The following is a 14,795-nucleotide window of genomic DNA, read 5'->3' on the forward strand; positions in this document are numbered from 1 at the left end:
ATCATTTAAGTTCAAGCAGAGCAAATGGAAAAATAAAGCAGACAGTGCAAATTACAGTACGGAACGTACATACACTGGAGTCGGCCTATGTTAAAGTTGGCTTCTCAGTCTGATAACAATAGGAATGCGCGACAACACAGACGTTCAGGAGACACAAAGATAAGGGTGTGCTAAGCAAAGTTTCTTACAGCGCTTTGTGTTTTCTGTTCTTAAACCACTCTCTCTTGAGGAAACTTAAAGGAAGCATATGCCTCCAGATCAGATCGCTGTTAGATACAGTAACGTCTCTTCTCAGCTCACAGCTGCGCTTGCCTGCATTCGTAATGCAGTGATGGACAGCTGTCTTTCCTCAGTCCACTAGTGTTTGGATTTCATGTGATTTCTCATTGTGGTGGTGATATTATGATAACTCAGTTTCACTGATTCATTTGATCAAAAATAATTCCATTTTGAAAGATCATTTAGTAAAGGTCATTTTGATCAAAATAATTCCAAACTTCAGGAGGCAGACGACATTATGTGATCAAATAAATCAACTTGTTAACACGTTCCATGGTTACACCCAGTGCATTTAGTTATAACTGACTTTTAGTTTGCGTGCTTTGCATTTACGGCCAGCAAAGCAACACGTAGTAAAATTTGAAGTGTTTTTATTTTTCGAATAATAATTACTGATCGAATATTCGACTATTTGTGCACACCTCTACAATCTAAGCGAACAGTCCGGCTAGCTGCTTCGGCAGCAGCAGGACTCAAACCACGGACGCTAGGCTAGAAATCTCACTGCGACTGCATCACGTAGCATGCATTCAGAGCCTAATGCGCTCCGTACAGACGCTAGATTCTCTCGAGTATCAAGCAAGAACAGAATCCACTGCCAGGAATGCATCGCTATGAGCCTGCGAGAGGTGAACGCGCTCATGCAAACGCTGTCTAAAATCTCAGGTAAAAGGTGAAACAAAGAAGAACCGGGTTTCTTACCTTCCTTCTCAGTAGTCCCGCGAATGCATACGATAACGTTACATTCACAAAGAAATAACCGCAAGGAGCGCATTCAACTCCCCCGAGAGCTGAATGCACATGCTTCTTGCCCACACACACAACATATGAGTCACGTGAATCTGCAGGTATCAAAGCAAAGCCTCTCAATATGCATTCAGTTTCCTTGAAAACCAAACATGCACGCTCCTCACTCATGCACAAAATGCATCAATCATGCATTTCCTCAGGTCCTCATATGGAGGCATGCACTACCTGAAACGTTTCTTCTTCTTCTTTTGGTTTTAACGGCAGTTTGCATCCTTGGTGTTGCATTACCGCCATCTTCTGGAGCTAATTACTTTCCATATACAGTATCATGTTTTTCATATTCTTGCCATATATTAGCCCCGTCTTAGTTAAAAAACAAATCAAATATTTAATTCCTGTTAATCCTATTTCCGCCATGTCTTTAACCAATATCATCCTTTGAATTTTATATTTTGTGCAATACACAAGCACATGTTCTACATTTTCAGGCACTTGGCACTGATCACAAAGTCCTGTTGGGTGTTTTCCTATCATATAAAGCGTACTTTTTAATTCACTGGGTCCTATTCTTAATCTGGTTAAATGGGTCATATGATGCGATTTCAATTTTTCCTTTCTCTTTGGAGTGTTACAAGCTCTTGGTGCATAAAGAAGATCTGTAAAGTTGCAAAGACTAAAGTCTCAAATCCAAAGAGATATTCTTTATAAAAGTTAAGAGCACACCTACCTAAAATGGCTCTACTTTCCATTATACCAACTCTTTCCTTTAATGCATATAGATGTCTTCCTTTTAGTTCTTGATCCCATCTCTGCTGCCATTCTTTAATTATGTTTCCCCATACAATACTCTTTCCTTCAGATCTTGAAAGACTAATAGACACATCTATATTTTTTTTTGCAATGCTTGCTTAGCTATTTTATCTACTTTTCCGTTTCCTAGAATACCCATATGCGCTGGAACCCACATTAATACAACTTCATAACATTTATTTTTAACTCTTGAATAAATAGACAATATATCATAAAAAAGCTCCTGATGATTCCTAATCATACCGGACTTGAGACTCCTCAGAACAGAGACTGAATCACTACAAATGAAAGCTCTGTTTGCTTTATTCTGTTCAATCCATTCTATCACCATCAAGATAGCAAACATCTCAACAGCATATACACTTAGGTTATCTGATGTCCTCCTGCACATTTCACTCTTCTGGCTAGGGACTACGACCTCAGCTCCTGTAACTCCTGTTACCGGGTCTTTTGATCCATCTGTATAAATATGCTTAAATTGTGTGTATTTTTGATTCACATATTTATCAAATTCATTCATCAAATCCACTTGTTTGTTTTCTGTCTTGATCTGTAATAGTTCCTAATCCAATACTGGTGTAATAAACATCCACATTGGAGTTAGGGTGGCCATACTACAGTTTTACCAAACTCCTTTCCATACACTCCCAAGCCTCTTGCTGCACCATCCCCAGTCCAACCAAAACTTAATTTTTTTTCTTTACCTTTTTTCCAACAATCTTTCAATAAACTTTTGGTTGGATGCCTATCCACATGCGGGCAGACTGATCCAGTAATTCACTAGCAACTGCTTCTGCCGTAGGTTCAAAGGCATTTCCCTCACCTCTACCTGCAGTGAACACACTTGGGGATGTTCTCATTGCTCCGAGACATAATCTCAATGCCTGGGTCTGTAGTTTATCCAGCCTTGCTAATACTGATTTTGCCACTGAACCAAATGCCACACTCCCATAATCCATTCTAGATCTTATTAGGGACACGTATATATACACTTTAATGAATTAAAATCTCCTCCCCTTTCCACCCCTGCAATACATCTCATAATATTTAACACTTTTTTGCATTTGTCCTCCACTTGATTAATATGAATTCTCCATGTTAGCCTTGAATCAAACCACACCCCCAAGAAACGAAAACTTTCAACTCTTTCTAGAATATTCCTATACAACTTCAGATTAATATCTTTGTTTTTCTTTTTAGAGAAAACCATAATTTTTTACTTTTCCACAGAAGACTTAAACCCCCATTCCAATCCCCACTTTTTAACGTGATGTATTCCATCCTGTATTTTCTTAATATTCCAAATTTTTTCCCACGTTTCCAAAGTGCCCCATCATCTGCAAATAATGATCTACTTATACCATATGGTACTTTATTAAATATGTTTGTTTTCTGTCTTGATCTGTAATAGTTCCTAATCCAATACTGGTGTAATAAACATCCACATTGGAGTTAGGGTGGCCATACTACAGTTTTACCAAACTCCTTTCCATACACTCCCAAGCCTCTTGCTGCACCATCCCCAGTCCAACCAAAACTTAATTTTTTTTCTTTACCTTTTTCCCAACAATCTTTCAATAAACTTTTGGTTGGATGCCTATCCACATGCGGGCAGACTGATCCAGTAATTCACTAGCAACTGCTTCTGCCGTAGGTTCAAAGGCATTTCCCTCACCTCTACCTGCAGTGAACACACTTGGGAATGTTCTCATTGCTCCGAGACATAATCTCAATGCCTGGGTCTGTAGTTTATCCAGCCTTGCTAATACTGATTTTGCCACTGAACCAAATGCCACACTCCCATAATCCATTCTAGATCTTATTAGGGACACGTATATATACACTTTAATGAATTAAAATCTCCTCCCCTTTCCACCCCTGCAATACATCTCATAATATTTAACACTTTTTTGCATTTGTCCTCCACTTGATTAATATGAATACGTCTTTGGCCTTCATCGTCTCCTCCAGGTCTTTGATTGTGTGTGAAAGAGCTGAGATGTGTCTGTAGATCTCCTTCATCTTGTGCTTCTTCTGCTCCTCTTCCTCCCTCAGTGCAGTGACTGTAGCTTCTTCTTCATCTCTGAGAACCTGATGAAGCTGCTTAAACTGCTGTTTAATTTGATGCTCTGTGTGCTCAGCTTGAGACTGAAATCAAATTACATTCACTTCAATCATCTCAAAGATGCAAATCATTCTGGATCAGCATGAAGAGTCATTTGCTAAATGTGGGTCAGTTAACTAAATTTAACTTTCTGAAGTAGTACTGTAGTAGATGTTCTGTGTCTGTAGGGTGATAATACATAATGAATCTTATCAGTTTCTCTTCACAAAATGACAGTTTTGGATGTCTTTTTAATACTTTCATATGCAATAGAATTTGAAAGTATAGCAACTGAACTTTAAAATGTGGCAGCCATGTCTGAATGAACTTATGACTGATGGTACTTGAGACATTATCGGTCAATCAGTGTTTATGTGAAACCTTTAGGGCTTTTTACACTTAAACTTGGTAAACAAAATTCTGGGTTTTCTTGCTTTACGTTATCAATTAATCCTGTGTATTCATATGCTCATGTTTCACACTGTACATTCCTAAACCCTGGGTTAACATCTTTATTTGTGGTGTCAGTATCATTGACTGGATGAATTCAGCATGTGACCGTTTTAAAGACTAAAGGCTCTAGCAGGGCCATAGGAAGTTCCCCCTAATAGTTACAAATGGCCAGATTGTCACAATATTTTGTATTCTTGATGCTGCACTTCATTACGCACCGCCCTGTTTGTTGCTAGGATGACAAAAAGTTTTAAAAGTAAAATTTTTTTTAGACTTGTCAATGTCAAAATGTTTAAGTTGGTCAAATCAAAGAAGGCGGGCATTACTGTTCACAGAAGACGAATGCAAATTCCAGCTTGATGCTTTAGTTAAAAGTTTTAACTGTGAAAAAGTGCATGGTAAGAAGTTAAACAGTTAATATATGAATTTTTTATAGAAATGTTAAATGACTGACAGTACCATGCAGTGATGCAAACGACACAACTTGATCAAATTTTGCATTATTTTTTGAATAAAAAATATGCTATCATTTATGATTCATGTAATTCATAACTGAATGTGACGAGTCAAGCAAATTTCTACATATTACAGATACAAATAAGATGCATGCATATTTTAAAATTATTTACAAATTGTTAACTGCATTATTCACAACTGAATTAACTAATTAAAATAAATAAATAAATAAAGTAAAATAAATAATGCGAACGACTGTATGTGTGGTCCAGGTAAACACTATGTTTTGAGGATGAAGTATCCCCACAAGTAATTCTAGTATTTTTTATGGAGCCCCACACATGACATGCAGGGGAAAAAAGTAAAAGTAAAAGTAAATCTGTTCCCTCGGTTTACTAAATCGTGCATGCAATACCATTTAGTTCCCTCGATTTTAAGTAAATTGTGCGCTCTATATAATAATTTGTTTCCTTGTTTTAAGTAAATCGTGCGCATGAAATATTAATTTGTTGTATTTCCTGTCCGCATTCTCATAACCGATGTAGATGCCTCTCACTTAAAATTATTCCATGCACCGCTGCAAGGCTTTTGAGAAAGTCTCTATAACTCATTCCCAACTCGAAATAAAACCCAGTTAAAGTGTCTCTGTCCATAACATAACATAACATAACATAACATATAACATAAAAGAAACAGGTTTATGAGAATGCAAACAGAAAGTAGAACAAATTATTATTTTGTGCACACAATTTACTTAAAATGAGGGAACGAATTAGTAAATTGTGCGCACAATTTACTTTTTTTTCATACTAGATTTGTCATAAGATATTGTCTTCTTTTGAAAATGTAAAAATGCCAAATTTTTCTGTGAGGGTTGTGTTTAGGGGTAGGGTTATTAGAGTTAGGGGATAGAATATACAGTTCGTACAGTATAAAAACCATTATGTCTATGGAAAGTCCATGTAAGACATGGAAACCCAACATGTTTTGTGTTAAACAGTCAATAAAGGAACATGTAATTATATCCGACAAATCAGTTCAGCTGTTCTAATCAATATTTAGTCATGTAAGTATGTAATATGTCAACATAACATAACATATAACATAACAACATAATAACATAACAACATAACATAACATAACATAACATAAAAGAAACAGGTTTATGAGAATGCAAACAGGAAGTAGAACAAATTATTATTTTGTGCACACAATTTACTTAAAATGAGGGAACGAATTAGTAAATTGTGCGCACGATTTACTTTTTTTCATACTAGATTTGTCATAAGATATTGTCTTCTTTTGAAAATGTAAAAATGCCAAATTTTTCTGTGAGGGTTGTGTTTAGGGGTAGGGTTATTAGAGTTAGGGGATAGAATATACAGTTCGTACAGTATAAAAACCATTATGTCTATGGAAAGTCCATGTAAGACATGGAAACCCAACATGTTTTGTGTTAAACAGTCAATAAAGGAACATGTAATTATATCCGACAAATCAGTTCAGCTGTTCTAATCAATATTTAGTCATGTAAGTATGTAATATGTCAGAAGAATCAATCCTCACCTTGAGAAATTTAAATGTTTTCTCAAACTCTCTTTTAAGGTTTCCTCTCTGTTTAAGTTTCTCTTGTAAGGACTTCATTGCTGTATTGAGCTCCTCCTAGAATTTTAAGTGAAAATCTATAAGACACCATAGATTTCTGAAATGTGATCACTAATACATAAGTTTATACTCATATGTAAATCTCTCTTACGTTATATGATGGAACAACTTCACTGATGGGTCTGAATGTTTGATTGGTGTATTTCTGTGAATCTCTGCACACTGAACACGCAGGCTCATTGTCCTCCAGACAGAGGAGCTTGAGTTCCTCACCGTGTAAACTGCAGATCTCCTCAGACCCAGGAGAACGCCTCTCATTTCTCTCCTTCAGGAATGACTTGCACAACGTTTTTTAAACATGATACAGTTAAAAAAAAAAAAAACACGCACACTTTTTGTTAAACTTGTAATTGAGATACCTACAGTCATGGCCAAAAGTTTTGGCAGTGACAAATTTTGTGTTTTGCAAAGTCTGCTGCTTCAGAATTTGTAGATTATTATTCCACATGTTTCTATGGTATACTGAAAAACAAGGATAAGCATTTTATTGGCAAAAATATATAATGAGATAATGAGAATATTTACAGTGTTGACCCTTGTTCTTCATAACCTCTGCAATTCGCTCTGGCATGCTGGATATTAGCTTCTTGGTCAAATCCTGACTGATGGCAATCCATTCTTGCTTTATTAGTTCTCGGAGTTGATCACAATTTGTGGGCTTCTGCTTGTCCACTCGCCTTTTGAGGACTGACCAAAGGTTCTCTATGGGATTGTCTTGCAAGACGTTTTGACACCATTCTTTATTCATGGCAGTGTTTTTGGGCAGAATTATGAGAGAGCCCACTGCCTTGGTTGAAATGCAACCACACACATGGATGGTCTCAGGATGCTTCACTGTTGGCACAACACAGGACTCATGGTAGCGTTAACCTTTTCTTCTCCGAACAATCGATTTTCCAGATGTCACAAGCAGTCGGAAGGGAGATTCATCAGAGAAAATAACTTTGCACCAGTCTTCTGCTGTCCAATCCTTGTACTTCCTGCAAAATTTCAGTCTGTCCTTGATGTTTTTCTTGGAGAGAAGTGGCTTCTTTGCTGCCTTTCTTGACACCAGGCCGTTGCCCAAGTCTTGGCCTCACTGTGCGTGCAGATGCTCTCACACCAACCTGCTGCCATTCCTGAGCAAGCTCTGCACTGCTGGTGAAACGATTCTGTAGCTGACTCCTCAGGAAAAGATGGTCCTGGCGCTTGCTGCACACTCTGGGACGTCCTGAAGACTTCTTCACTGCAGTCAAACCTCTCTCCTTGAAGTTCTTGATGATCCGGTAAATGGTTATTTCAGGTACTGTTTATACATATAGCCTAGAAACATTAAATATAGGCATTAGGCTACATGTTTAATCGTATTAATATTTTGTAGGTTTTAATGTTTTTATTATTATTATTGTTTACAATTAAAGTGACATACAGAGTGAAAAGGCCCGCCCTAGCGCCACCCTAGGCTAATTTAAAAGTTTTTGTCCTTCCATGCCAGAAATAATGGCATCTCTAAATAATTTTCCCAATTAAAACATTTATTACAGTTTGCCAGTCGGTGTGCCTCTTAATATTATTATTAACCCATTTTACGGTAGCATTTTTACAGTTTTTAAGTGAACTATTTCTATTACTAATGTTCATAAGGATTTTTCTACTTCTGAATGATAAATCAGAAGTAAACACTGTAAACAGAAAATTCATTCATTATCAGTTTTTACATGTGGGTTTCTGCTTTTGCAGAAGCCAAACAAAGAAGTAATGGGTATGAAGTGGCTTTCCTATAAGCCAGGGTTCCTCAAATCTTGCCCTGGAGGGCCAATGCGCTACAGAGTTTAGCTCCAACCCTACTCAAACTCACCTACCTGTGATTTTCTAATGATCCTGAAGACATTGATTAGCATGCTCAGGTGTGTTTGATTAGGGTTAGAGCTAAACTGTGCAGGAAAGTGGATCCCGTGGGCCAGATTTGAGGTTCCCTGCTATAAGCCATGGCATAATTGTTGTTGACTCAGGTTGGAATAAACAATGTCCACAAAGCGATGTCCATTTCTTGACTGGTTAATTTAATGAACAAACAACATTTACAATAAAAGCATGTGGAGCTAAGAACCATATGTTCCCCAGTACCTGTTCAATACATCCTCAAGGGAAGGTTAATATGTGATGTTGAACAGGTGAGCTACATCTACTCACCACAGTGCACATCGCCCTCTAGTGGTGAAATAATCACATTTTAGCTCCTACAGGGTAAGAAACGCTTGTCCAGGGAGGTGATGTTGACAAACCTGTGGAGGACTGTCCTCATCCCAGTGATGAAGATGAAGGAAGCGTTGACAAAGATGGAGTAAGGTCTTCTACTTACTACATCACACCTGTGCTAACTGCCTTCGAGAAATGATTTGTTTTTTTTTTTGCATGTAAAATCTTATCTGGAGCTCCAGCAACCCCAGACTATAAAAACAGTTCACTCCTACAACCTTTACAATGTCTGTGCACTTTTGTAATCATTGGAAAATAACCTTTTTTACAACCGGTGTACAATCAGCACTTTTACATATTGGCGTCAAATCAATTTTTTGAAAGCTGTAGTTTTTTTTTTTTCAATCAAAGTGACCTTTTCCCATGGAAATTAAAACATTACATGTATTCCTCCATTTGAAGTTCTCTCATACAGCTTTTTTTTTTCATCATTCATGTATCTTTGATTTTTTTTTTTTGGACCTCATAATCAAAATGTCACAACTCATTCTTGCAGTAAAAATAAGGTGACTTCTGCCAGACTTCTCCACTCATTTATACCCAATCACCAATTCACACCTTACATTGTTTTTTTGTTCTTCTCAATAATCTGTTACACTCAGATGTTCGTCACAAGACAGAAGAAAAGCTCTGTCGCTACTTCCATTTCATTGCGATTTTATACGATTTTTTTTCCATTCACATAAAATCAGTGCTTAGGAGCTGCATATTTGATTTTGTTTCTATTAAGATTGTATTATTATGCTTGTTTATATGCTAAAAGAATAAATGAATACAGGTCTTGTTTGGATCCTTCATAATTGTTGATATTTTATCACCAATTTGCACATAACGGGGCACCTTTAAAGAGTCTTCATATTTTAACTTACATAATCCTCAACCAAAATCAGATAAAGTTCATTCAGATAACGTTCATAATTAAATTCACACAGCAAAATGGAAAACATGTATTAAATACATTGGTACATCTCCAGTGATTAAAATCAATCCTGAGAGGACATCCAGAGATAGAGTCATATTTAATGTTTCTGCACTCTGGATTAGGCTTCAGACAGTAACATCATCCTGTTGAAATAACAAATAAAGTGTAAATATGCATATTTATGATGGGGGAAAAACATTTGATGTGTTACGTTTTCGTTGTGCAAAAAATGGAATTTGATGGAAAAAAAGGATTTATTACAATTATTTATTATTTAATGGAATTTAGCACATATTTTTCACCTGTTGAATTTACGCCATCCAGTGCATCTGTTTCCTTATTTGCCCTCAGTATGAGTCTAAGCTAATTGTAAAGTGTTGACAAATTAACAGAACGAAGGCATTAGGATTGACGCCATCTGTGTCCGATGTGTGAATTCCAGCTATGACTAAGTTGAATCAAAAATTAAGTAAAATGTTGTTTACTCTTACTCTCTTTGGGAAATGATTTTACTCATTTGAGTTGCCATTTCAAAGCTAAAACATAATTTATTGCATCCACTAATTTAAAAAATACCTTTAAGCAAGCATGGTACACACGCTAGTGACAAATTTACACCGCAAAGGTGGCACAGAAGTGCTTCTGAAGTGGCATTTAGGTGTCTTTACACAGACAGTTTAATGCTGCTCAGAGGTGGCATAATTGCATTTCCACAGCAATTTCAACTGTATGCGGTGATGCTATGGGCTGAGGAGGGTCAGAGCAGGCTTAATTGCAGGGCATTGCACCTTTACACAAAATTTGAGCAGGCACAGAGCAGCCTTAACTTGGCAGTGTAAAGACGCCTTAGGAGACACATTTTAAGGCAACTCATATGATGTACTCATTTCACATCACTAATGCTACTTAACAGGTTTTACCGTATGACCCCAGATTATGTCAATCTTTTCAAATCATTGTGAATGAACGTCACAATAACAGCATGTTGTCTAACTCTTGTTTTGTTAATTTAATAAAAACACATCAGAATTCAAACAAATACAAAACTGAAAAAAAAAGATCACTTTTGATCATTCCAACATGGGAAGGAACTTTTGAGACCCACACGGCAAACAATGCGGAAGCTTCACATTAACAAATAACATGTAAATAATAAATGGAGCTTTTTCTGTGAGCTGGTGTAACTTAGGTATTCATAACTGATGGCAGAGGTCTAACGGAGTAGTAGTGGTATTAGTGCATATGCAGACGTGATATGAATACACATCAGATCGTGTGAAACTGTATTTGCCTACTTAAACATTATAAGAGTGATACATGTTTAATAATAAGCAAGTAGTGCCTTTTCAACTGTCCCGTCTCATTTTGTGCTCTAAACAGTGAACCGACATGATTCAATAGCAAGCTAGCTTTGAAAGCATAAGATCCCACCCTCTCTGCAAATCACTCTTCAAAGCCACGCCTCCTGCAAAACACATGACCGCGCACCGGCAGAGCAGAGGCTAACCAGCGACACGATGAGAGACGGCGTTGATGGAGGATTGAATGCAACCAGGGCTCTACGCTTATTTTTCTTTTTAGGAGCACTTGTGCTCCTAACTTAAAAAATTTAGGAGCACAGTAAAAAATTTAGGAGCACCTTCTAATCAATAATCCAAAATTTTATCAAAAATTTGGCACTGGTGCTCCTAAATATGTTTTCATAGTCGCACGCAGTAGTTTTCAGTCGCAAATGCAACTAAAATGGTCGCACTGTAGAGCCCTGGCAACGCTGTCAGATTAGCTCATGTCTCATTCATCGGTGAGAAAACATTACAGTACAAAGCTCTTAATATTACAATAATAACGCCTTCCATTCTCACTCGGTCTGCAATAGCGTAATGAACGCGCTGATGACGTATTAAAATATGCAAATACATACGTTGACAGGGAGTTAGGACAGCCTATCGTAATCCTCGGACAGAGAAATATGATTGGAACGAACATTTTATGGTCCCACACCTACCACAGATGATATAAAAATACATAAATACATTTAGACCTATTAACTTAGTGATTGATATCGGGATGTGAAGTGACACGTCTTAAAAGTACTCAAATATTAGTCTTAAGTGAAAGTACAGAAACTGAGTGAAAATTTTACTCAATTAAAATAATCTTGGCCAAAGACATACATGAGTGGGATTAAAAAAAATACAACTTTAAATTGTACTTGAGTATTTAAAAAAAAATATCGTTCGGTGTGTGTAAGGAAAAGACTTGAGGGTGAGCAAATGTTGTGCATTCAGCAAATATACTACACAGGCAGTTATTGGCTATAACAAAACTAACAAAAATAATCAATAGACTTTTATAGGAAAAAGCAACTTTGCTAGCTCAGTATGCTTCCTCAGATTTGATTACCAACTTTTGATGTTTGAAGCCAGAAATTTCCCTGATGAAAGTTACAACTGAAGCTCAGCCGTGTGTGTTTGACGCGTGAAGACAACCCTCATTGGTAAAAAAAATACAACTTTAAATTGTACTTGAGTATTTAAAAAAAAAAATCAGATGATTCTTCTTTCATCATATTGAATCATCTTCTCAATGCAAAATGTTTTGTCAGACACATGTATATGAGACTTCTACTTCAAATGAACACAGAAAGATTTTTAGAAAGAATAATCCATCTGTACGGATATAATGCACTGTACAGGACGTCCCAAGATGACACCTTAAAAACTGAACACATGAACACGACGGTAACCCATACAACCCCTGTTAATGAATCAGTGTCGTCTTAGCGAAACGATCGGTGTGTGTAAGGAAAAGACTTGAGGGTGAGCAAATGTTGTGCATTCAGCAAATATACTACACAGGCAGTTATTGGCTATAACAAAACTAACAAAAATAATCAATAGACTTTTATAGGAAAAAGCAACTTTGCTAGCTCAGTATGCTTCCTCAGATTTGATTACCAACTTTTGATGTTTGAAGCCAGAAATTTCCCTGATGAAAGTTACAACTGAAGCTCAGCCGTGTGTGTTTGACGCGTGAAGACAACCCTCATTGGTTCTTGCACCTTTGAGCTTCCGTTTACCACATTTAATGTGTGTAAGAAAAAATAAAAATGTAACGAGTACTTTTCAAGTTGAAATCCCCCAAAACAATACTTAAGTACAGTGATCCAGTAAAATTACTTTAGTCTTTTACACCCCTGCAAACACTTGTAAAATGAGTAACAGCAAAGACACTTAGACTGCAGGTTGGCTTATATTATTTGCACTGTCCCATGCAACTCATATACGTGCAACTGAACAAATGCACAAAGCATTAAATCATTATACTGTAGGTGTCATCTCTGTGTTTTTCTAACAACAAAGTAGTAAACTGAATTAAAAAGAACATTTCTCTTTGCTTTTACACTGTCTGTCTCTGGCCTTGTAAATGGACTCTGACCTGTTTTTAAACACTTGAAGGCACGATTGAAATGTTTACACACATTTTTAATCAAATTCTCAAAAACTAAACAGCTTTTTTAAGCTGTAAAACTTGAACATTTAACATATAAGGGAGACTTTTTGTATTCATGAGAGAAATAACATTCCAAAAATTGTCCTTAAAGTAAAGCAAACAGTTATTGTGCAAAGTGGTATAGCATTTCTGTCCCAATTTATCTTGACATGTGAGGTGTCCCTGGCCTTGTAAGTGGACTCAAATCTCGTATTTATTTGTCTGAAAGTATAACAAGGAAATATATTCTGAATAATGCTAATAAGCGAACCTACTTTCATATTATTAATATGTAATATAAAGTGAATTGCATCAGATGGCATTCACATGGAGAGTTTGCAAATATATATATATATATATATAAAGGGCACTTACTCAAGAAGAATTCAAGAAGAGTGTGTTGTTGTTTCTAATCAGCAGCATTACCTGTCAAAGGCTAATCTGAGATCTTGTACACTCTTAAAAATAAAGGTTATTTATTGGCATCTTTTGTTCCAAAATAACCTTTAACATCCATGGAACCTTTCCATTGTGCAAAAGGTTCTTTATAGTGGAAAAAGTTTTTTTTTTTTTTTTTTATTATAAATGTTCTTCAAACTGAAAATGGTTATTTTAAGAATTGTTTACTGAAAGGTTCTTTGGGTAACCAAAAATTTTTCTTTTGGAACCTGGTTTTTAAGATTTTAAGAGTTGTTCACTTAAAATGGTTCTTCTTATGGTTCATTGCTGCACAACCCTCCTTTTGGAACCTTTATTTTTAAGAGTGCAGTGGCTGGTAGAGAAGGCCAATTTACATTACACTCAATACTTGTATTTGGCTAGTGGCAGTTTTCCAATTTCTGTCCAATTTTTAATTGTCCAGTCTTTTTTTTCTGAGTTAAAACTAATGTACTGTTTGTTTTCATAACACACTGAATACTTCTAAGATTAAGGAAAATTTGATTTGTCTAAAATGAAAATCAAATTGTCTCTTCAATTTGATTTGACCCCTAAGATTAATTAAAGGGGTAGTTCACCGAAAATTAAAAATTCCAAACCTATATAAGTTTCTCTCTTCTGCTGAACACACAAGAAGATATTTTGAAGAATGTTGGTATCCAAATATTTGCTGGTTGCCATTGACTTCCATAGTATGAAAAAAAACAAAACAAAACAAAAAACTATGGAAGTCAATGGCTATCAGCAACTGTTTGGTTATCAACATTTTCAAAATATCTACTTTTGAGTTCAACAGAAGAAAGAAATTCGTACAGGTTTGGAACAACTTGAGGTTGAGTAAATTATTCCAGAATTTTCACTTTTGGGTGAGCTATCCCTTTAATTCAGAACTGTACAAATTATTTTGAGGTGCATACAATGAACCTCAAATGTATATACTGATATTTTTTTAAGTGAATAAATAGCAATTATGTCAGACTGTGCTCAGTCGACTTGCCAGATATGAAGAGATCCACCCAAGCTTGCTGGTGCTCTTGCATCAATTCTTCCACATTGGCTCGGAGGACATCCACCATCTCTCTCTTGACTCCTTCTCTGAGCTTACTGAGGGTCTCGTCCAGTTTCCCGCCCTCGGTGGGCTCCGAGGGGTGAATCACGCTCACCACGTTTTCTGAGTATTCAGATTTG

General features: G+C 36.4%; 1 long non-coding RNA gene across 1 annotated transcript in view; it reads right to left on the reverse strand.

The window, feature by feature from the left end:
* LOC107710789 (uncharacterized) overlaps positions 1–14,795 on the reverse strand; it is a 19,959-nt gene that overhangs the window by 4,045 nt on the left and 1,119 nt on the right. The window lies entirely within an intron of this gene.

Source organism: Sinocyclocheilus rhinocerous, unplaced genomic scaffold (assembly GCF_001515625.1).
Source record: "Sinocyclocheilus rhinocerous isolate Xijiao unplaced genomic scaffold, SAMN03320098_v1.1 scaffold1048, whole genome shotgun sequence".
Taxonomy (NCBI): Eukaryota; Metazoa; Chordata; class Actinopteri; order Cypriniformes; family Cyprinidae; genus Sinocyclocheilus; species Sinocyclocheilus rhinocerous.